Here is a 19,665-nt window from a genome sequence, read left to right as displayed (position 1 = left end):
GAGAAGAAAAGAAAGAAGAAAAAGAGGAGCAGGAGGAGGAGGAGGAAGAAGAGGAGGAAGAGGAGGAAGATGAGGAGGGAGAGGAGGAGGGAAGAGGAGGAGGAGGGAAGAGGAGGAGGAGGGAGGAGGAGGAGGAGGAGGAGGAGGAGGAGGAGGAGGAGGGAGGAGGAGGAGGAGGAGGAGGAGGAGGAGGAGGAGGGAGGAGGAGGAGAGAGGAGGACGGGAGGAGGAGGAAAAGAAGAATAAAAGACTGACTTGGTACGGAGAGAGAACCCGGAAAACAGAGGACAGAAAGGGGAGTCGGGCGGAGTAAAGAGAACGTGGAGTAGAAAGAGGACCGGAGAGTGGGAGAAGAGAGGAGAGGAGAGGAGGGGGGAGATTAAGTGACAAAGAGAGGAGGGGGTTGGGGGTAATAGAAAATACTGAGTTGCATGAAAGGGCTTCCACTCCCCTACCCCCTCTCCCTTTACCCCCCTCCGTGAGCCCTCCCCCCCCTCTATCAAATGAGATAGACGGCAATGTATGAGAACCAGATAGCGATAATGAAGAAACGATAACGACCAATTTCAGAGAGCATTAACGATGGAGAAGGGAGAATGGGGAAGGGAAAGGCAAACTGAACAGAGGGGGGGGGGAAGAGGGAAGAGGGGGAGTACGGGGAAGGGGCCACCGAGGGAACAGGAGGAGGAGGAGGAGGAGGAGGAGGAGGGGAGAGAGAGAAGAGGGAGTGGAGAGGAATAAAGGGGAGAGACTGACAGGGCCATGTTGCAATGCAGGCAGTTGCATTACAAGTAGTGGTGATTGTGGTGGTGGCCGCGGATACTGTATTAACGGTGGTGATAGTGATGGTGGTGATAGTGATGGTAGTAATATTGATGGCGGTAGTAATAGTGGTGATAGTGGTGATAGTGATTGTGATGGTGGTGATAGTGGCACTGGAGGTGGTGGTGATGGTGATATTGGTGGTGGTGATGGTGATAGTGGTGGTGATAGTGGTGGTAGTAATATTGATGGTGGTAGTAATAATGGTGATAGTGGTGATAGTGATTGTGATGGTGGTGATAGTGGTACTGGAGGTGGTGGTGATGGTGATATTGGTGGTGGTGATGGTGATAGTGGTGGTGATATTGATGGTGGTGATAGTGGTGGCGAGGGTGGTAGTAATATTTGTGGCAATGATTATAGTGGTAGCGTTAACAGTGGCTGTTGTGGTAGCGATGGTAGTGGTGATAGGATTGTCAATGATGATGGTAGTGATTGTGTTTATTATGATAATGGTGGAAGAGATGGTGGTGAATATGGAGGTGGAGGTGGTGGTGACGGTGGTGGCGGCTCTGTGCTGGCACCAGTAATGGCATGAAGCGATGCCGGTGGTGACAGTGGTGGTGATGATGGTGGCAGGCGATAATGGTTGATGTGATGGTATTGTTGTAGTCAGTAACGATGGTACTGTTAGATGCACTGTATGTGGCAGCTGGGATACTGGTGTTGGTGCCAACAACAATCCTGACACTGTTGGGCCTCACGAGGGTGGCAGATGCCAACATTTGCAGAGATGCTGAAACAATGAAAAAAAGAGAGAGAGAGAGAGAATTCCATTAAAAAACAGTGATAAAGACCCAGACACCGGGGAAATTTAGGAGGAAAAGGGAAGGGGGGAAACCACAGACAAGAAGGGGAGACACAAAAAGAGGGGATATCGGCGGCAGAGGGGGAGAGAGAGCAAGCGATGGTGAAAATAATGAAGTGGATGAAGTGAGAAGAGACAGAAAAAGAGAAACAGAAAGCCAGTTTGCTGAAGAGAAAAGGAGAACAGCATGTGGTATGTCCACACTTGTGCAAGATTAAAGGAAAGGTCATAGTCCAAGGTTACGCACTAATCACCTGAACTTTATTAATTCAAAGAAAACAAAACCAAATAGAAGTTCAGTGATTTACATTAACATTGTGTTAAATGGAACTTAACAAAGAAATACCATGGCTTGAAAACACGTAAAAAGGTCAGAGGAAACTTAAAGGTCAAATTTAGATAAAGAAATCAAAGTACCAAGACAATTTGAAGGTCACATGGGCCAAAAGGTCACATGGAATCAAAGTATCAAGGAAATCTCGAGGTCAGTACCAAGGGCCACCCTGAGACCAAAAGAAAAACTAAGGTCAAAAGGTTGAAGATACAGTATCATGTCAAAAGGATGACAAACGTCAGAGGAGTAAAATTCGAATGTCTACAGATAACATTGATAGCTAGAAGGAATAACATTGTCAAACAGGGAGTTAAGGATAAAAAAGGTAAGGGTAAAGCGTTAGAAATCGAAAAAAAAATGATAAAAGTGACAGTAGGTACGGGTAAAAAGAATATAGAACTACAAAAAAAAAAAAGAATAGAATAAAAAAAGCCAAATGGAAGGCAAAATAGGAAGAGAAGGATTTTATATTTGTATTTCCTCACCTATTGTATAATCACAGCTTCCATCCTGAGCAGGCGACAAAATATCGGAGACACGAAGTTAAGTAATTAAGATAAAAAGGTGGAAGGAGGTGAAGATCCCAAAGAAAACAAAACTAAACTAAAAATTGTAAGGATAAAGGAAACTTATGGTAATAAAGCCAGAAACCATGATAAAAATAAAGATAAAGTAAAATGTGTAGAGATGAAAAAATAGTTCATGAAAAAAGACAAATAAAATAAAAATAAAGCTAAAAATGTAATAACGAAAAAAAGAAACGCCTCAAAGAGTGAGAAAGTCAAAAACCAAAATAAGAAAAAAAAGGAAGATTAAATGAATAATAGTGATAAAAACGTAGATAAGAAAAAAGTAAAGAAATTTGGAAATATTACAAAGAAAACAAAACTGAAGCTAAGAAAAATGTAAGATCAAGAAAAAGAAACACCTAAAAAAAAAAAAAAAAAAAAAAAAAAAGGACAGGATCCAATAGAAGACAAAGCTCAAAGAGAACGCGAGGGTCACTGGGAATCTACTCTTCGGCTCAAAGACCTCGACAGCCCCGAGTCCACAAAACGGCCTCGTCTTCGAGTTATTGGATCCCGTCTAACAAACCCACGACCATCATTAACCCAATCGCCCTTCGACAGATCCTCGAAGAAAGGCCTTCTTGATGATGGCCCCCGGAGACTCGATGTTGCGAAGCTGTAGAGCAGTGGTTCCCAACCTTTTTTTTTCCGTTTTTACAACTATACGTACTAAGTTAACCCTAATCATAATGCCGGTTACCGCAATATTTTCTTGGTTTTATTTTTTTTTTATTTATTTTTTTTTTTTTTTGTCACCCCTCTATTACCCCCGAATTTTTTTTACCTCCCCCCCAGGGGGTAATTTACCCACAGTTTGGGAACCACTGCTGTAGAGGCTACACGAAGATGAGAAGTGGCCACGTTGCAAAGCCGCGGGGCCACGTGAGCGAAGTAGCGGAGGAAGTGGCCACATGTCCATTGGAGTGGGAGTAATGGTTAATTGGTAATTGAAATAGTGAAAAAAACTGGCCAAGCATGAAACAGAGTGGGAACAGAACTGGCCAAGCGGGAAGTGGAGAAACGGAAGAAGTGGCCAATTGGTAGGTGAAGTAGCGAGAAAAGTGGCCAAGCGTGAAACAGAGTAGGGAGAGTTGTGGCCAATGGCAAGTGAAATAGCGAAAGAAATGGCCATACGGCTAGTCAAATTGCAAGAATAATGGCCGGCCGACAAGTGCACTAGAGATAAAAGTGGCCAAACGTTAAATAGATTTGCAAAATAATTGGCCAAATGTCAAATGAAATAGAGAAATGGCCAACCGGCAAGTAAATAGCAGGAAAAAGTGGCCAAAGAGTAAATGGAATAGCGAGAAAGGTGGCCAAGAGGTGCAGAACGTAAATACCAAGTAGCTTGGTAACATAAGGGCGACAAGAGCGCTACGGAGAGAGGGATTATGAGCCTTAAGCGCTAACAACAAATAACGAGGTACGTAACGAGGCGTGATGGTGAACGAAAATATGTGACAGAGATCATGAAACAATTTGACACAGGGGGAGAGAATACGACAAAAAACGAAGAGATAAGAAAATCAGTCATTTGCACTGTCAACGAAACGCAGTGACGTCTCAAAGAAAGTAGTAATGAAGTTGTCTCAGGATGTCTTCCAATGTTATGAAGTCTCAAGATGTCTTACGATGTTATGAGGTTGTCTGAAGATGTCTTCGAGAAGGTCGTTAACAGCCCGTGGATTGTCGTTTTGACGTGTTGGGCTTCGATCTTGCCTCTGAGTTGTACAGACTCGCGTTCGATCACGAACGATGACCAGTGACCGTCACTGGCCCTAGCTATCCTATACATTAAGACGAAGGTGAATCTTTTATCCGCTGTTGAACATCTTTGGAACTACAACTTTTTCTCTCATTACTGTTACTTATTACTATTACTTATTACTCGTTTATTACCCAAGAACGGTGCGCTGGTGGCATCATCGGAAACATGCTGGTCTCACATTTGCTTAGTCCTGGGTTCGAAACACCCACATCTCTCTGATTTTCTGGAATGACTGTTTGTTACATGCCACAACGGTCCTTAAAGAGCATAGGGAGAAGGTGACGGCTTCGGCTGCAGTTACACGCCTCAAGGCGTAGGTTCCTCACTCCTCACCTTTCTTATTTTTCTAAACCAAAAGGAATGAAAGAAAAAAAAAAGACCAATGGGTACTTCAGTGCTTATAAGCAATAATTTAAGTATTAACTTAGTAGCTAATTTGAACACTAACTTACTTCACCAATGTTAAAGAGATTCAGGTTTCTATGACTTTCTCTGCTGATGCGTTTTTGGAGTCATGAGTGTATATGAGCCTTTCTGAGTTACTATGTAATTAAGATTACTTCTTGTGTTATTAATACTTTATCATTGGCAAATACCACCTCTTCCGCTCTGTCAATATTGACCCAAGTCTATACCTTTATCATGGACATTTACGATAACATTAACTATGTCACTGTCATGATACGATTATTCTGTCATGGTCCTATGAACCAGAACTAAATAAAAAAAATTGTCAATGTATAATCATTGTGTCACGGTGCCTTGACACATGGTCAAATTGAAATACTGTCAATATATAATTACGGTGTTAAAGTCCCTATGACAAGGGCAGATGGAAGTATTGACAATTAATGAATATTGTGTTAAGTTCCTTTAAGAAAAGGTAAAACCGCATGTCTATATCAGTATATACCTTAAATATAAATTCATACGAGACTGAAGGTAGAGGAAGTACACGAGGATTAATGGGAGAATTGCTTCAACATTTCGACTCGCAAGGCCTTGATCACAAAGCTAACAACTTTGTGATATATATTTTCTATGTGTAATTTATATATAAATTCATACATAAACAATATATAAATAGCTTTGGTTAAGCTCGTTTAAGGAAAGGCCAAATCCTTCTTACTCATCACTGGGGCTTTGCCCTAATCCGGTCTCGTACTGGCAACCGTTTATCCAGACTTGGAAGGAGAAGCTACACGACACGTCATCCATCTGGACTTGGAATACAAATGATTCTTAATCAAGAATAATTTCCACAGGTAGAGAAGGAGGCGGGGGACAGGGGGGGAGGGGAGCACATGGATGGGGTGAGGTGGGTAAGCTATAATCGTCACTTTTATTGGAGCAAATTATCTTTATATTATGGCAATGCGAGTGGAAGATGGCGTCCCAACTTCATTACTGTCAATGATATGTTCAAACTTATAAACATGCATATGTGCACATACTGTATATTCATACACATCTTATATCTCTCTTGATAGCCTAGTTGGTAAGTCACTGCCGCACTTGTCATGAGGACGCTGGGGTTCGAGTCCTTGGCAGTACCACATGCGTAAGTGCACACCTGTAAAGCTCATTCCTGTGAAATTCAAGTTCACTTTTCAACAGATATAGAACTAATTAACGTTATAGAATTTTATAACTATACTACTGGAGATTCATAGAAATATAGAATGAGGGCGTAATCCAGAAAAAAAAAATCCAAGAATTTTCTTCGGCTGTTGGTAATCCAAAAGAGCTTATGCGCGCGTGCGTGTGTATGTGTGTATGTCTGTGTGTTTTTTCTTCTCCTAGATACCCGAAATAAATAACAATAAAAAACTTTTTCGAAAAATAACACACAAATATACACCCTCACACACCGACCAACTTCTCCCACACAGCCCAAAAAATGGCAATAAAATAAATAGACAAATAATCAAAATATCTTTTCGAAATTTTTCACGAGGTGAACAACAGCCGTGTTCCGGCGAGGAGCAAAAAGGAAAATAATTCGTATCCGAGTTCGGGCTCCTCTGGACTCGCGGAAAGAAAAAAGAAGCTCCGAATGAGGAAGAACCCAAGAGGGGCGTCCTCTCATCGCCGCCGCTGCCGCCTTCCCGCCCAATGACCCAAAGACCGGGTTCGAATACCCGCAAGAGATCCGGATACCGGGGACGGGATACTGGGGTAAGAATACCGAGAAACCGATACCGGGAGATGGATACTGGAAGTGGATTACCGGGAAAGGGATACCGGGGTAAGAATACCGAGAAACGAGTACCGGGAGATGGATACTGGGAGTGGATTACCGGGGTAAGAATACCGAGAAACGGTTACCGGGAGATGGATACTGGGATTGGATTACCGGGAAAGGGATACCGGGATAAGAATACCGAGAAACGAATACCGGGAGATGGATACTGGGAGTGGATTACCGGGGTAAGAATACCGAGAAACGGTTACCGGGAGATGGACACTGGGAGTGGATTACCGGGAAAGGGATACCGTGAGAAGGATACCGAACGTGGAGTACCGGTAAATGGATACCGGGGAGGAATACTAGGGAGGTATACAAGGAAAAAGATAATAGATGCGGGGTACCATGAACAGGATGCAAGAAGCGAGATATCGAGAGCAGAACCAAAGATACTTAGGGGGTTGGAGGTGAAGATGAACGAGCCGACAAATGGAGACGCCGATGAGAAAGAAAGAAGAAAAATGGCAAAAGAATTGTAAAGGTGGATTGAAAACCTTGGTAATTAATTGATAATGAGGAGTAGGGGGGGTGAAAAGGAGGGGAGCGAGGGAGAGGAGAAGGGAGAAGAGTGAGGAAGAGAGTAGGGTAAGGTGAGGAGGAGGAGGAGGAGGAAGTGGTGAGGAGGTGAAGAGCATGAGAATGAGAAGGGTGAGGGTGGGGAAGAAGATGAGAATGAAGATGATGATAAGGATAAACACGAGGATGAGGACGAGGACGAGAACGAGGATGAGGACGAGGACGAGGAGGAGGAGTAGGAGGGAAAGGACAAGGAGGACCTATGAACGAGCAAGGAGAAATCGAAGAGAGTTTTTAATTTGGAAAGAAAAAATATCATTAAGGGGCCCTTACCCGATCTGTATTACTAACACAATACTTCCCCCCTCCGCACACACACACACACACACACACACACACACACACACACACACACACACACACACACACACACACACACACACACACACACACACACACACACACACAGAACAGAGTTCTTTGTTTTCTCTCTAAGGATTCGGAAAATGTACTTTTACACAAACACACACACACACACACACACACACACACACACACACACACACACACACACACACACACACACACACACACAACTATATATATATATAAATATATATATAAATATATATATATATATATGAATATATATATACATATATATACACATATATACATATATATATATATATATACATATATATATAAATATTTATATATATATATATCCTCTCCTTGCAACACTGCATCATCTATAAACAGTCATTCTCCACTTATACATATATCCTGGTTTCTCTCTTGTTCAACAGATATTCCCTTCTTCCTTTACGTCACTTTCTCCCCATACATCCATCTCACCCACGGTTGTCCCCTCAAGTTCCCTCTCTCCACCTTTCCCTTTCACACACCTTTTATTAATCTTTCTTCATTCATTCTTTCCATATGTCCAAACCATCCCAATACTATTTCACCACCCCTATCTGCCATCTCCCTTTCCACCCCCATCTCCCCTCCTCACCTGGTTTCTTAATCTCTCCACCCTTTTAAACCCTACCATACATTATAGACATTTCATCCCAAACACATTTAAACTTTTTCTCTCTGCCTCTCTTAAATTCCAAGTTTCTGCCCATTACAGCTCCATCGACACTGTATGGGGCATGGAGAGTATGGTGGAAGATAGGGAGTAGTTATGTATAATATTTTCAAGTACCCCGAAAGGACTTCTCACCGTGTTCTCGTTTCCAGAGAGGAGGGGTCGCCGATTAGGTGAAACAGCCCTCCTTTCAATGTGCTGAGTCTTCCTGCATTGTTTATGACCCATGGCAGTGAGCGGAAAACAGTAATGACTCGTCATCAATTAGGAGCCAAGATGAAAGACAAGTAGTGAAAAGAAGTGGAATGTGTGGGAGTGGAATGTATGGAAGTGAAATGGCTGGTAGTAATGTGGGTAAGAGTGGGTACTTTCCTATCGATTTCACTACTTCCCTTGCAACGGGGGAAAAGCCTTTGAAACAAGGACAGAATATATATATATATATATATATATATATATAATATACATACATATACCAAGGCTTCCCCCCCCCCCTTACAAGGGAGGTAGCCAAAAAGGAAAGGCATAAAATCATTCCCACCCATTCCATCCCTGAATACACTCCACACCCCTCCACCCTCCCTCATATATATATATATATATATATATATATATATATATATATATATATATATATATACATATATATACATATATATATATATGTGTGTGTGTGTGTGTGTGTGTGTGTGTGTGTGTGTGTGTGTGTGTGTGTGTGTGTGTGTGTGTGTGTGTGTGTGTGTGTGTGTTCCATAACAAGAAGTCTTTCATCTAGGGGACGTGGAAAGACAAGTTCTCCAAAATGATTCCCATATTACATCGACGTATTCCCTATAAGTATACATCATCAGGAATAAGGATCATATGGAGCAATGACGTGTGAAACAATGATGAAATTATACAAATAAGATTATGAAATAAATTATTTTTTTGTAATGAAATAACAAAGAATACAAACACTTTAACAAAAAATTTAAAAACAAAAAGAAAACCTAGTTTGTTCCTCACTCGTATGTCTGGCTTGAATGCGAGACTTCTTCACTGCTGGCGGCGGCGTTTTAGGGGGAAGGGGGGTGGACGAGGGAGGTGGAGGAGGAGTAGGAGGGAGGGGGAAGTGAAGGTGGAGGAGGGATGTGAAGGAGGGATGTGAAGGAGGAATGTGAAGGAGGGATGTGGAGGAGGGAGTTGGAGGTGGTAGGTGGAGGAGGGAGTTGGAGGAGGGAGGAGGAGGAGGGAGGTGGAGGAGGGAGGTGAAGGAGGGATGTGAAGGAGGGAGGTGGAGGAGGGAGGTGGAGGGAGTTGGAGGAGGGAGGTGGAAGAGGGAGGTGAAGGAGGGATGTGAAGGAGGGATGTGAAGGAGGGATGTGAAGGAGGGAGGTGGAGGACGGAGGTGGAGGAGGGAGATGGAGGAAGGAGTTTGAGGAGGGAGCGGAGGGACGTGATGAAGGGAGGTGGACGAGGGAGTTGGTCGAGGGAGATGGAGGAGGGAGGAGGAGGAGGAGGTGAAGAAAGGAGGTTGAGGGAGGTGGACGAAGGAGGTTGAGGGAGGTGAAGGAAGGAAAGAGAGGAGGGAGGGGAAGTATGGAGAGGAGGGTGGTGGATGAGGGTGGTGGAAGGTGGAAGGTGGTGGAGGAGGGAGAGGGAGAAGGAGGTGGGAGGTGGAGGAGGGAGGAGGTGTAAGGTAGAGGAATGAGGCAGAGGAAGAAGGTGGAGGAAGGAAGGTGGAGGAAGGAAGGTGGAGGAAGGAAGGTGGAGGAGAGAGATGGACAAGGGAGAGGTGGAGGAGTGGGGCAGAGGTGGAGGAGTGGGGCGTAGGTGGAGGGAGGAGGGGGAATACGAAGGACTTCATTCCACCAACCCTGAATGAAATGTTAAAGAAGGCTGTCTTGGAGGTCATGTTTGACTGGAGGTTGATAGTGAGAAACTTTTCTCAAATAGAAAAACCTTCTGTTGCTACTAGAAATTATTTGGGTAATCTTTACTAGATATTCTCTACTAGTATTCAAACCGTGGTATTCCCTCAGACGAGTATAACAAAAACTAGAATGGTTGTCTATGGCAGCAAACCTAGAATTAGCTTTATGGTTTTGAGAAACATTTACTGTTGTAAGACTAAGGTTACATCTTAGAGAATCTATGACATAATCTTATCTATGTATTTTCAAGAACCGAGTATTACTCTTGCTTAGCTGTGGTGGCAGTCGGTGTTTGTCTATGTACAGTCACCAGCAAAAGTTTTGACCCACAGAGTTGTTCATGACACAAAATTCAAATTCATTGTCCGACGCCATTTTCTTCTGTGTCTATTTAAGGAATTTACCTCACTATAAGCTAAATTCTACGTAGGAAAATATACCACGTACTCGTGAATTAAATCATATCGACGTTACGGGAACTGTAGTGTGGATCAAAACTTTTGTTCATTATTGTACCTTCAGTCCTGAATCAACGCCTGAAGCGTCATCATGGTCAGGATTTTAGTCAAAAATATTTATCTGATTTGATAGAAATAATTGCAAGCAAAGTGAGACGAATCTCAGTGAAATCGATTGAGGTGTGTGATAGATCAGAACCAAGGTTCCTCTCGAAAGAGTGTTTCTGAATCTTCTGCAGAAGAATTAATATGTTTCAAACTTTAGATAGTCCCTCTCCCTTCCAGAAAACCCAAAACAACCTAATTTCTTTCTCCTAGATTAAATGTTTGCCTCCGTGAACAGCGATTTGTGGGCAATGATGAAGAATGGTGAGCTGAACTGTGTGGGTGTACAGCTGAAATTAAAATTCTTTTTGAAATAAGAAGACAAAAAAGAAGAATTCTCAGTAAAATACAAAATAAAAATGAAAATTTCTTTATGAAACGAAGGACTTACGTGAGGAAATTTTCATAAAGGGTGAGTCCAAAGATGATGTTACATTATTCACCACTTGGTTCTTCACGCACGCACGCACGCACACACACACACACACACACACACACACACACACACACACACACACACACACACATACACATATTCGCGAGCACGCACACGCGCACACAAAGGCACATCACACAAACAAACAAGCACGAACACTCACGCATTGTAACAAGTGTACAAGCCTATAAATCTGGGCATATATATATATATATATATATATATATATATATATATATATATATATATATATATATATATATATATATATATATATATATCAATAAAAAGGATGAAAATGTGGTAATTTGACATCCTTTGCACCTTACAAATCACATGATGTTATTGTAATAAACAATAGATAAATATACATACTTGTAAACAAACAAACAAACAAATAAAATCAAACAAAATCATGTCCACGAAGTTTCACTTGCTTCCCAAGCAATATCTTCTTATGCATTCCGATCAGTGCTGTCTCGTTTAAGTGGTCGACCGAAAAATTGAATAGTCACGAAAATAGAGATGGAAAGGAGGGGAGGAAGGGGGGAGGGTTCGGGCAAGCTTCCACCATATCTAATGTGCAAATAACTTGCGGGGCTCGAGCTGGCGTCACGACGTCTGCGTCCGTACCAAGCCAACAAACTGACCATTCAAATACACAAGTTCCTCGTTTTTTTCTGAAACCACACACACGCACAAAACATACACACGCACACACACACACACACACACACACACACACACACACACACACACACACACACACACACACACACAGAAATATTCAAACACACCACCTAGTCACACGTATATGCACGCACATGCACACATACATGCACGTATGTATAATGTATGAATGTAATAATTTACATACACACACACACACACACACACACACACACACACACACACACACACACACACACACACATTATATATATATATATACTGTATATATATGAATATACACAGACATGTATGCATCTATTCATATATGTACGTATGTATAGTTGTATGTACATGTTACTTATTTGTACAAATATATCTTTATGTACAAGTATACATTAATTAAAAAACAAATAAAGATGAAGGTCTACGGTCAGTTTCTTTCGGTATTCACTCACCGTTCACTTTCCCCCCCTGTCCTACCGAAATCAACCCGTAGCAAAGAATTGCGTTGGATAAAATTTGACATTCCAATTCACTCTATTTTATTTTTGTGGGGAAGAGAGAGGGGGTAGAAGGTAGGCTTTCCAAATCTATTGTACAAAGGACTGCCATGATTCAATGTTTCTTTTCCCTTTTTTGCCTATTTGGTCATAATATATGTTATATATGTTCATATGCACAAATATATACTCAGCAACGGCTTCCAGTCATAACCATAAGCAACAGTGAGAATACATGGCTCTTTCATTTGAAATTAAGTTATCACTTATAATTACGTGTCATTCTCTGTGAAATTGGGAACCTGGCAATTAGACCCCGCCCCCTTTTGGTAACTTTAGTAATTACTTCTTCCTGATTAGGGATGATTTCAATCTAAGGGGAACTAATTGTTTCCCCAATCAGTTCTTACAAATATCAAAGTGCAAACACAGATTCACAAAAAGCGTAAATTGTGCTATTGTAGGTCAACGACCACAGCCGCCACCATATATTGTAGTATAAATTTTAGACTAATACAGAAGTCATGAAAAATGAAACTGCGGTCTCTTCGAAGGCCGTTTAATTAAGAGAATTTATACCCAAGCGGGTTGCACAATTTATGCACACGCCTATAGAAAGGAACTACGGGCCCAAGCTTGGCTACGCTGACAGCCCGTCATCTCAGATGCCATATATACACTATTATAATTATAGAGATTAATTTATTTATATATATACATACATATATATATATACATATATATATACAGTATATATATATACATACATATATATATACATATATATATTATATATATAAAACTTATAGCCCATTATCTTATTTAAACTACATGTAAATGGATTTGATATATACTCGCAAGTGCAAATGTCGTGTGAGCAGGTGTTAATGAAATATTATGGTAATCAAGAAGGCTATTTGTAGAACCTGTGTAGTGGTTGCGAAGATGTCAAGTTCGTAGTACATATGTATATATGTGTGGGTGTACGTATATTTCTAAGTATAGAATGCATGGATTTAGGTATAACATTAGCAATAATGATAACATTCCCACAGCGATCCGTTGAAGATGAAAGAAGGGGACCAGGACCCCCCTCCCTCTCTCCCGGAATTTTCGTTTTTTTTTTTTTTTAACGAAGAGGATTAAAGTATGCTTTGACTTGAATTACCCCATTATAAGGAGAATAAGGCATTTTGTATGTGTGCGTTGAGTGTCCTTATAATTAAGAAATGGATGGAGTTTATACGCAAGACGGTCTTGAAACCACTAATGGGATACGACTGCTGAGGCAGCCCCTGCTGGCTCAGAGTTGGGGGACCAAGGTAAATGTGGCGTACCAAACACGTAGACTTTTGGTAAATGACTGTGACGGTGGACTAATAGCAACACTGGAGGTTTCGTGTGGGAAGTTGGAACTTAAGTCCTGCTGAATAGCCTCAGTCATTAGTCGGGAAAGCCTGAGAAAAGTCGTTCCAAATTTCACAAGATAATTCCTATATGGCGTAGGATGTCGGGGCGAGGCAAAGTAATTTCGAATTTCACAGGATAATTCTCTTTACGGTGAAAAGTGGAGCACAATTTAGAAAGACAAACCCAAAGCAATAAAATATTCGAAGTTACGCGTTTGTCGATGCCCTGGAAGGGACAGAAAAAGGGGCTTTCCTAACAGATGTAAATCTCAAAGAAGGCCGTACCAATATAATGGAGCAATTACAACAGTTTTAAGCTGGTCAGGTCACATGTGAAGTTATAAAGCATCTGGTGGCACAATGGACTCACTGATATGAAAGATACGAGGTCTGGAGGATATTGCATAAAGGCCAATCTAGTGGTCTCGAGGTTATAATGGCAGCAAAGCGTATTCAATATAGAATGTAAATATTACACCGCGCACGAGCACACATACACAGATATATGAACACACACACAAATATCATATATATATATATATATATATATATATATAGATACATATATATATATAGTAAATATATATATACATATATATATATATATATATATATATATATATATATGTGTGTGTGTGTGTGTGTGTGTGTGTGTGTGTGTGTGTGTGTGTGTGTGTGTGTGTGTGTGTGTGTGTGTGTGTGTGTGTGTGTGTGTGTGTGTGTGTGTGCGTGCGTGTGTGTGTACATACGCATGGGTATGTGTATTCTTATATCGTCTTAGATAACCAGATTCTATCTTTGAGGTAATATCATACAGAGCTGAATCATTGGGTCCTAAAGGATCTATCTAAGAGCAGTAGAAAACGGAATAGAAATTAAATTTGGTCAGCATTCCTTTCGTGGATATTATTTCTTATAGATAATGAATGATGCGTTACCCTGGGCCGTAGGGACGCACTGATATTCGTAAATAATTGACTACATAAAACGTATGTAGTCAATACGCTAGATGTGGGCGGGTGGATGCTATTGCATTAATATATTAAGAAAAAATGAATTTATTCTACAAATAATAATACTTAGGTCTTTCATTCTTCAACGTATATTTATACACGCCTAATATATCATGAGCCAGGTTAATGTGTCTGGAGAGTTGAATTCGAGTGCGGATACGAAGAACAAAGGAATAGAACAGATCAGGTCAGGAAAAGCCTTTGCAGGAATCTGCGATAGAAGAGGCGGAGGAGGAGGAGGACGAGAAAGAAGAGGAGGAGAAAGATGAGAAGGAAGAGGAGAAGGAAGAAGAAAAAAGAGAAGGAAGAAGAAAAAGGAGGAGAAAGAAGAAGAGGAGGAGAAAGAAGAAGAAAGAGGAGGAGAAATAAGAAGAAAGAGGAGGAGAAATAAGAAGAAAGAGGAGAAGAAATAAGAAGAAAGAGGAGAAATACGAAGAGGAGAAATAAGAAGAAAGAGGAGAAATAAGAAGAAAGAGGAGGAGAAATAAGAAGAAGAAAGAGGAGGAGAAATAAGAAGAAAGAGGAGGAGAAAGATGAAGAAAGAGGAGGAGAAAAAAGAAGCAAGAGGAGGAGAAAGAAGAAGCAAGAGGAGGAGAAAGAAGAAGAAGCAAAAGGAGGAGAAAGAAGAAGAAGCAAGAGGAGAAGAAAGAAGAAGAAGCAAGAGGAGTAAGAAGAAGCAAGAGGAGGAGTAAGAAGAAGAAGCAAGAGGAGGAGTAAGAAGAAGAAGCAAGAGGAGGAGAAAGAAGAAGCAAGAGGAGGAGAAAGAAGAAGCAAGAAGAAGAAACAAGAAGAAGAGAAAGAAGAAGCAAGAAGAAGAAGAAGAAGAAGAAGAAGAAGAAGAAGAAGAAGAAGAAGAAGAAGAAGAAGCAAGAAGCAAGAAGCAAGAAGCAAGAAGCAAGAAGCAAGAAGCAAGAAGAAGAAGAAGAAGAAGAAGAAGAAGAAGAAGAAGAAGAAGAAGAAGAAGAAGAAGAAGAAGAAGAAGAAGAAGAAGAAGAAGAAGAAGAAGAAGAAGAAGAAGAAGAAGAAGAAGAAGAAGAAGAAGAAGAAGAAGAAGAAGAAGAAGAAGAAGAAGAAGAAGAAGAAGAAGAAGAAGAAGAAGAAGAAGAAGAAGAAGAAGAAGAAGAAGAAGAAAGAGGAAAAGAAGACCACCGAAATAAATGAAGACATTTTCCTTCTCCTTTGTCTGGAATTATAATTATGAGCGAATCTAAAAAAAAAAAAAAAAAAAAAAAAAAAAAAGCACAGGCATGCATGTTGAGAGAATCCACTAAGTTGTAAGATGATGGAGACGAGGCTGGGGGGCAAAGGAGGGAGAGAAGAAGAGAAGGAGGTGATGTGGGTGGAAGTGAAAGGAAAGGGAGAAGAGGAAGACGTAACGGGGGAGGGGGAGGGGAGGAGGGAATGGAAGAACATAAAGAAGAGGAGGGGGAAGGGAGGGGGAGAAGAGGAAGACGTTGTGGGATGGAGGAGAGCTGCAGGGTTAGGGAAGAAGAGGAAGACGAGGAGGCAGGAAGAGGAGGAGGAACGAAGAGAAAGCAAGAAGGGCGAGGAAATTATGGAAGAAGAGAAATGGAAATGTTGCAACGAGAGGAGAAGGAAGAGGAGGATAAGGAAGGGGGAAAGAAGAAGTAGGGAGAGAAAATTAAATAGGAAATAAAGGGGGAATCTTGAATATGGGGGAAAGAATGTGAGAGAGAGGGAAGACGATAGGGAAGAAGCCAAACTGAGGAAGGGAGAGAGAAAGAGAGAGAAAAGATGAAAAAAGAGGGAGGCAAAAATGACGAAAAAGAGCAAATGGGGAAAGAAAATGTGGAATAAAAAATGAATTAACAAAGAGAGAAAGGGAAAAATCAAAGTCGAAGAAGGAAGTAAGGAAGATGAGAAACAATATATAATGGAAACTAAAGAAATAAAGAGGTAAAAATGTTATGAAAATGAGGTGTGCAAACAAAAAGAAATGTAATAAGGAGAGTAAGATAGAGGATAGAAATGCGAGAAGGAAGAAGAAGGGAAAGGAAAATGGGAAGAAATACATGTAAGACGTGAAGAAAAGGAGAGGAAACTATGGATCGAAACAAGAAAACAAAAAGCAGAAAAATGAGGCAATAGTTCCATAATGGAAGAAGAGGGTAAGAAAGAGAAACAAGAAAATATGAGGAAGGCGTAAGGCATGCTTGAGATACGGAGCAGGAAAAAAGTGCGAAATTGCTATCAGAAGTGAGTGAACATAATACATACACATACATACAAAGATATGCGTATACATCTACAAATATCTATATACCACATATACATACATATTTGTAATGTCCATATACACATGCATATAAAGACATATATATACACATATATGTACAAATATAGATATACATTATATTTATACATACCCATTGAAAACACGTACACAGACACACACATACACACACACAAATATATATGCACACGCACACACACGAACATGCACAATATTATACATATACATATAATGTATACGTATATTATATATACATATATATATATATATATTTGTATATGCACATGTTAGTGTACACGCACGTAAATACTTATAAACATCTATTTTGATACGTATACACGATATACAGACCGTACATACATATGAACACTAACGAAACACACACACACACACACACACACACACACACACACACACACACACACACACACACACACACACACACACACTCTATGTATATATATATATATATATATATATATATATATATAAAATGTTTGTATGTATATGTATATATATAAGTTGTATCCATACTCTTATATAAAAACAATCACGCTGGGATTCATGGTCTGCTGAATAAGACCTTGGAAAGGACCATGGCTGAAACGAGTCCAACTAATACAAATTGTTGAGAGCTGGAAGGAGTAGGAGCTGCTTCAATTTCGCGGAGGAAGACATGAAGACCTGAGTGGAAGCAATGAAAAATCTTGGGGAATGTGTAACCCAACTTCGTTGAGCAGAATTCCGAAGACAGGAACTAGGTCATACACATACACCAATATTGAAAAAATAAATCAAATAAAACACATAAATAAATATAATATATATGTTCCAATGTATTGTAATTTGTGTATTTAAATATTTTAGCGTCGTATCAAAGACCATTGGTGTGCATGTATATTTACGTAATTGTACACAATAATAGAAATATACAAACATGTAAACATATATACCACTCATGAAGAATGAAAACAAGGATGTATACGCAAAAAGGATATAAAACGAATACACACATACGCGTACACAATAATTAAAGAAAACACGTACACATAATCTACACATGAACACACAAAATGTACATAAACATAAATGCATTTATCCTTATAAACAGGAAATACCCACACAAACAAATGAAACGCACAAACATACATCATATGCACACGGAAACACAGACACGTAGACACACACACATGTACATACATACATACATACATACATATATACATATATATATATATGTGTGTGTGTGTGTGTGTGTGTGTGTGTGTGTGTGTGTGTGTGTGTGTGTGTGTGTGTGTGTGTGTGTGTGTGTGTGTGTGTGTGTGCGTGTGTGTGTGCGCGTGTGTGAGCGTATAATGTACGGTTGTGCGTAAATATACGCATATACACAAACATACAGACACAATTGAACAAATCTATGAACACATCAACAGTTATGATCCCAATAAACGCCCACACACACAAAGTGCATTATAAAAATTCCTTTTCATGACATAATATTCTTTAATTGCATATCGCTTCCTTAATATTTGCACATAATAAGCCAAAGACATCTAGCAATTTGACGTAACATAAAGAATTAACGCCCCAACTATTCTCGTACTCCTATTTAGTAGGGTGGAACATTTCACAATATTTATTGTAGTGAACACCTATTTTATTCAGCTGAGGGAAAGGCCTCACGCTTGACGGGATTGAAATGATAAAGTTGACGAGCTTACGCCTGGAGGCACTTCTCTACCAAAGTTTGTCACCTTGGTCATATGTGCTCGCTCAGCAGGGACAAGTGGCAGACACTGGCGGTTGTTATATAAAAATGCTTTGATGGAAATTAAGTCAAATTAGTTTCTTCTCCCGAATGACATTTACATTAAGAAAACGAAAACAACAATTTCAGTGTCAACGGAGCAAGTAGACTAGTTCACTCCATTCACCCTTATGAAAATGTCCTTTACTAAAGGACCTTACCCCAGGAGGCGCTGAATAGCTGTGGCCAAAGGTTTCATTTTCGCCCTATGCGATTGTATTGTCGGGGAAAGTATCAGTCACTGCTGGGAATCGAAGAGGAGTGCGGGATTCGAACCTGCAACTAAGCAAATGCGAGACCAGCATGCTTGCAATTACGCATCAGCGCACTCTCATATAACAACCAGAAAGAATAATATCCCATACGTGTATATACATCTTAGAAAGCTGTGACATATTTTGTAACTTCCTCGTTTAACTGAAATATGAAAAATAGCTAAAACTTTAAGAGAAAGTAATTTATTTAATCTGAAACGAACGATTGCAAAACAAGAGCATTTTAATAGAAAACCTTCTCTTCCAACAAAAACACAGATTAACTAATTGCAATTCGTCACATACGGGCCTTTGCAAAAACCTAAATTTCCCTAGTCCCAGTGGGGAAAATCATACTAGTGGTATGCCAGTATACTGGCATATGGGTATGATAGCATACCACTATACTGGCATACTGGTATACTAGCATACTTCAGATATTTTGCTCTTCATATCCTCAGATAACCTTATGAACACAGAAGCACCTCAACCTACAAGACAACTTAAGTGTCCTCTGACTTAAAGAAATACTCTACATTTTTAATCATGCCAAACGAGTTTATTCAGAAGAGAGTTCAGGATACTAAGACGCAGTTTGACTCATTTCGTGGGAAGGGGGAAGTCCTACAGGGGAGAGTGAGACCTAGCATTACCTTTCACATGGTCTCCCACCTGCGTTG

The sequence above is a fragment of the Oratosquilla oratoria genome, chromosome 30, assembly GCF_046742065.1.
Source record: "Oratosquilla oratoria isolate Oo_2021 chromosome 30, ASM4674206v1, whole genome shotgun sequence".
In the NCBI taxonomy this organism is placed as follows: domain Eukaryota; kingdom Metazoa; phylum Arthropoda; class Malacostraca; order Stomatopoda; family Squillidae; genus Oratosquilla; species Oratosquilla oratoria.
The sequence above is the reverse complement of the archived record's forward strand: the minus strand, read 5'-3'. Positions refer to the sequence as shown.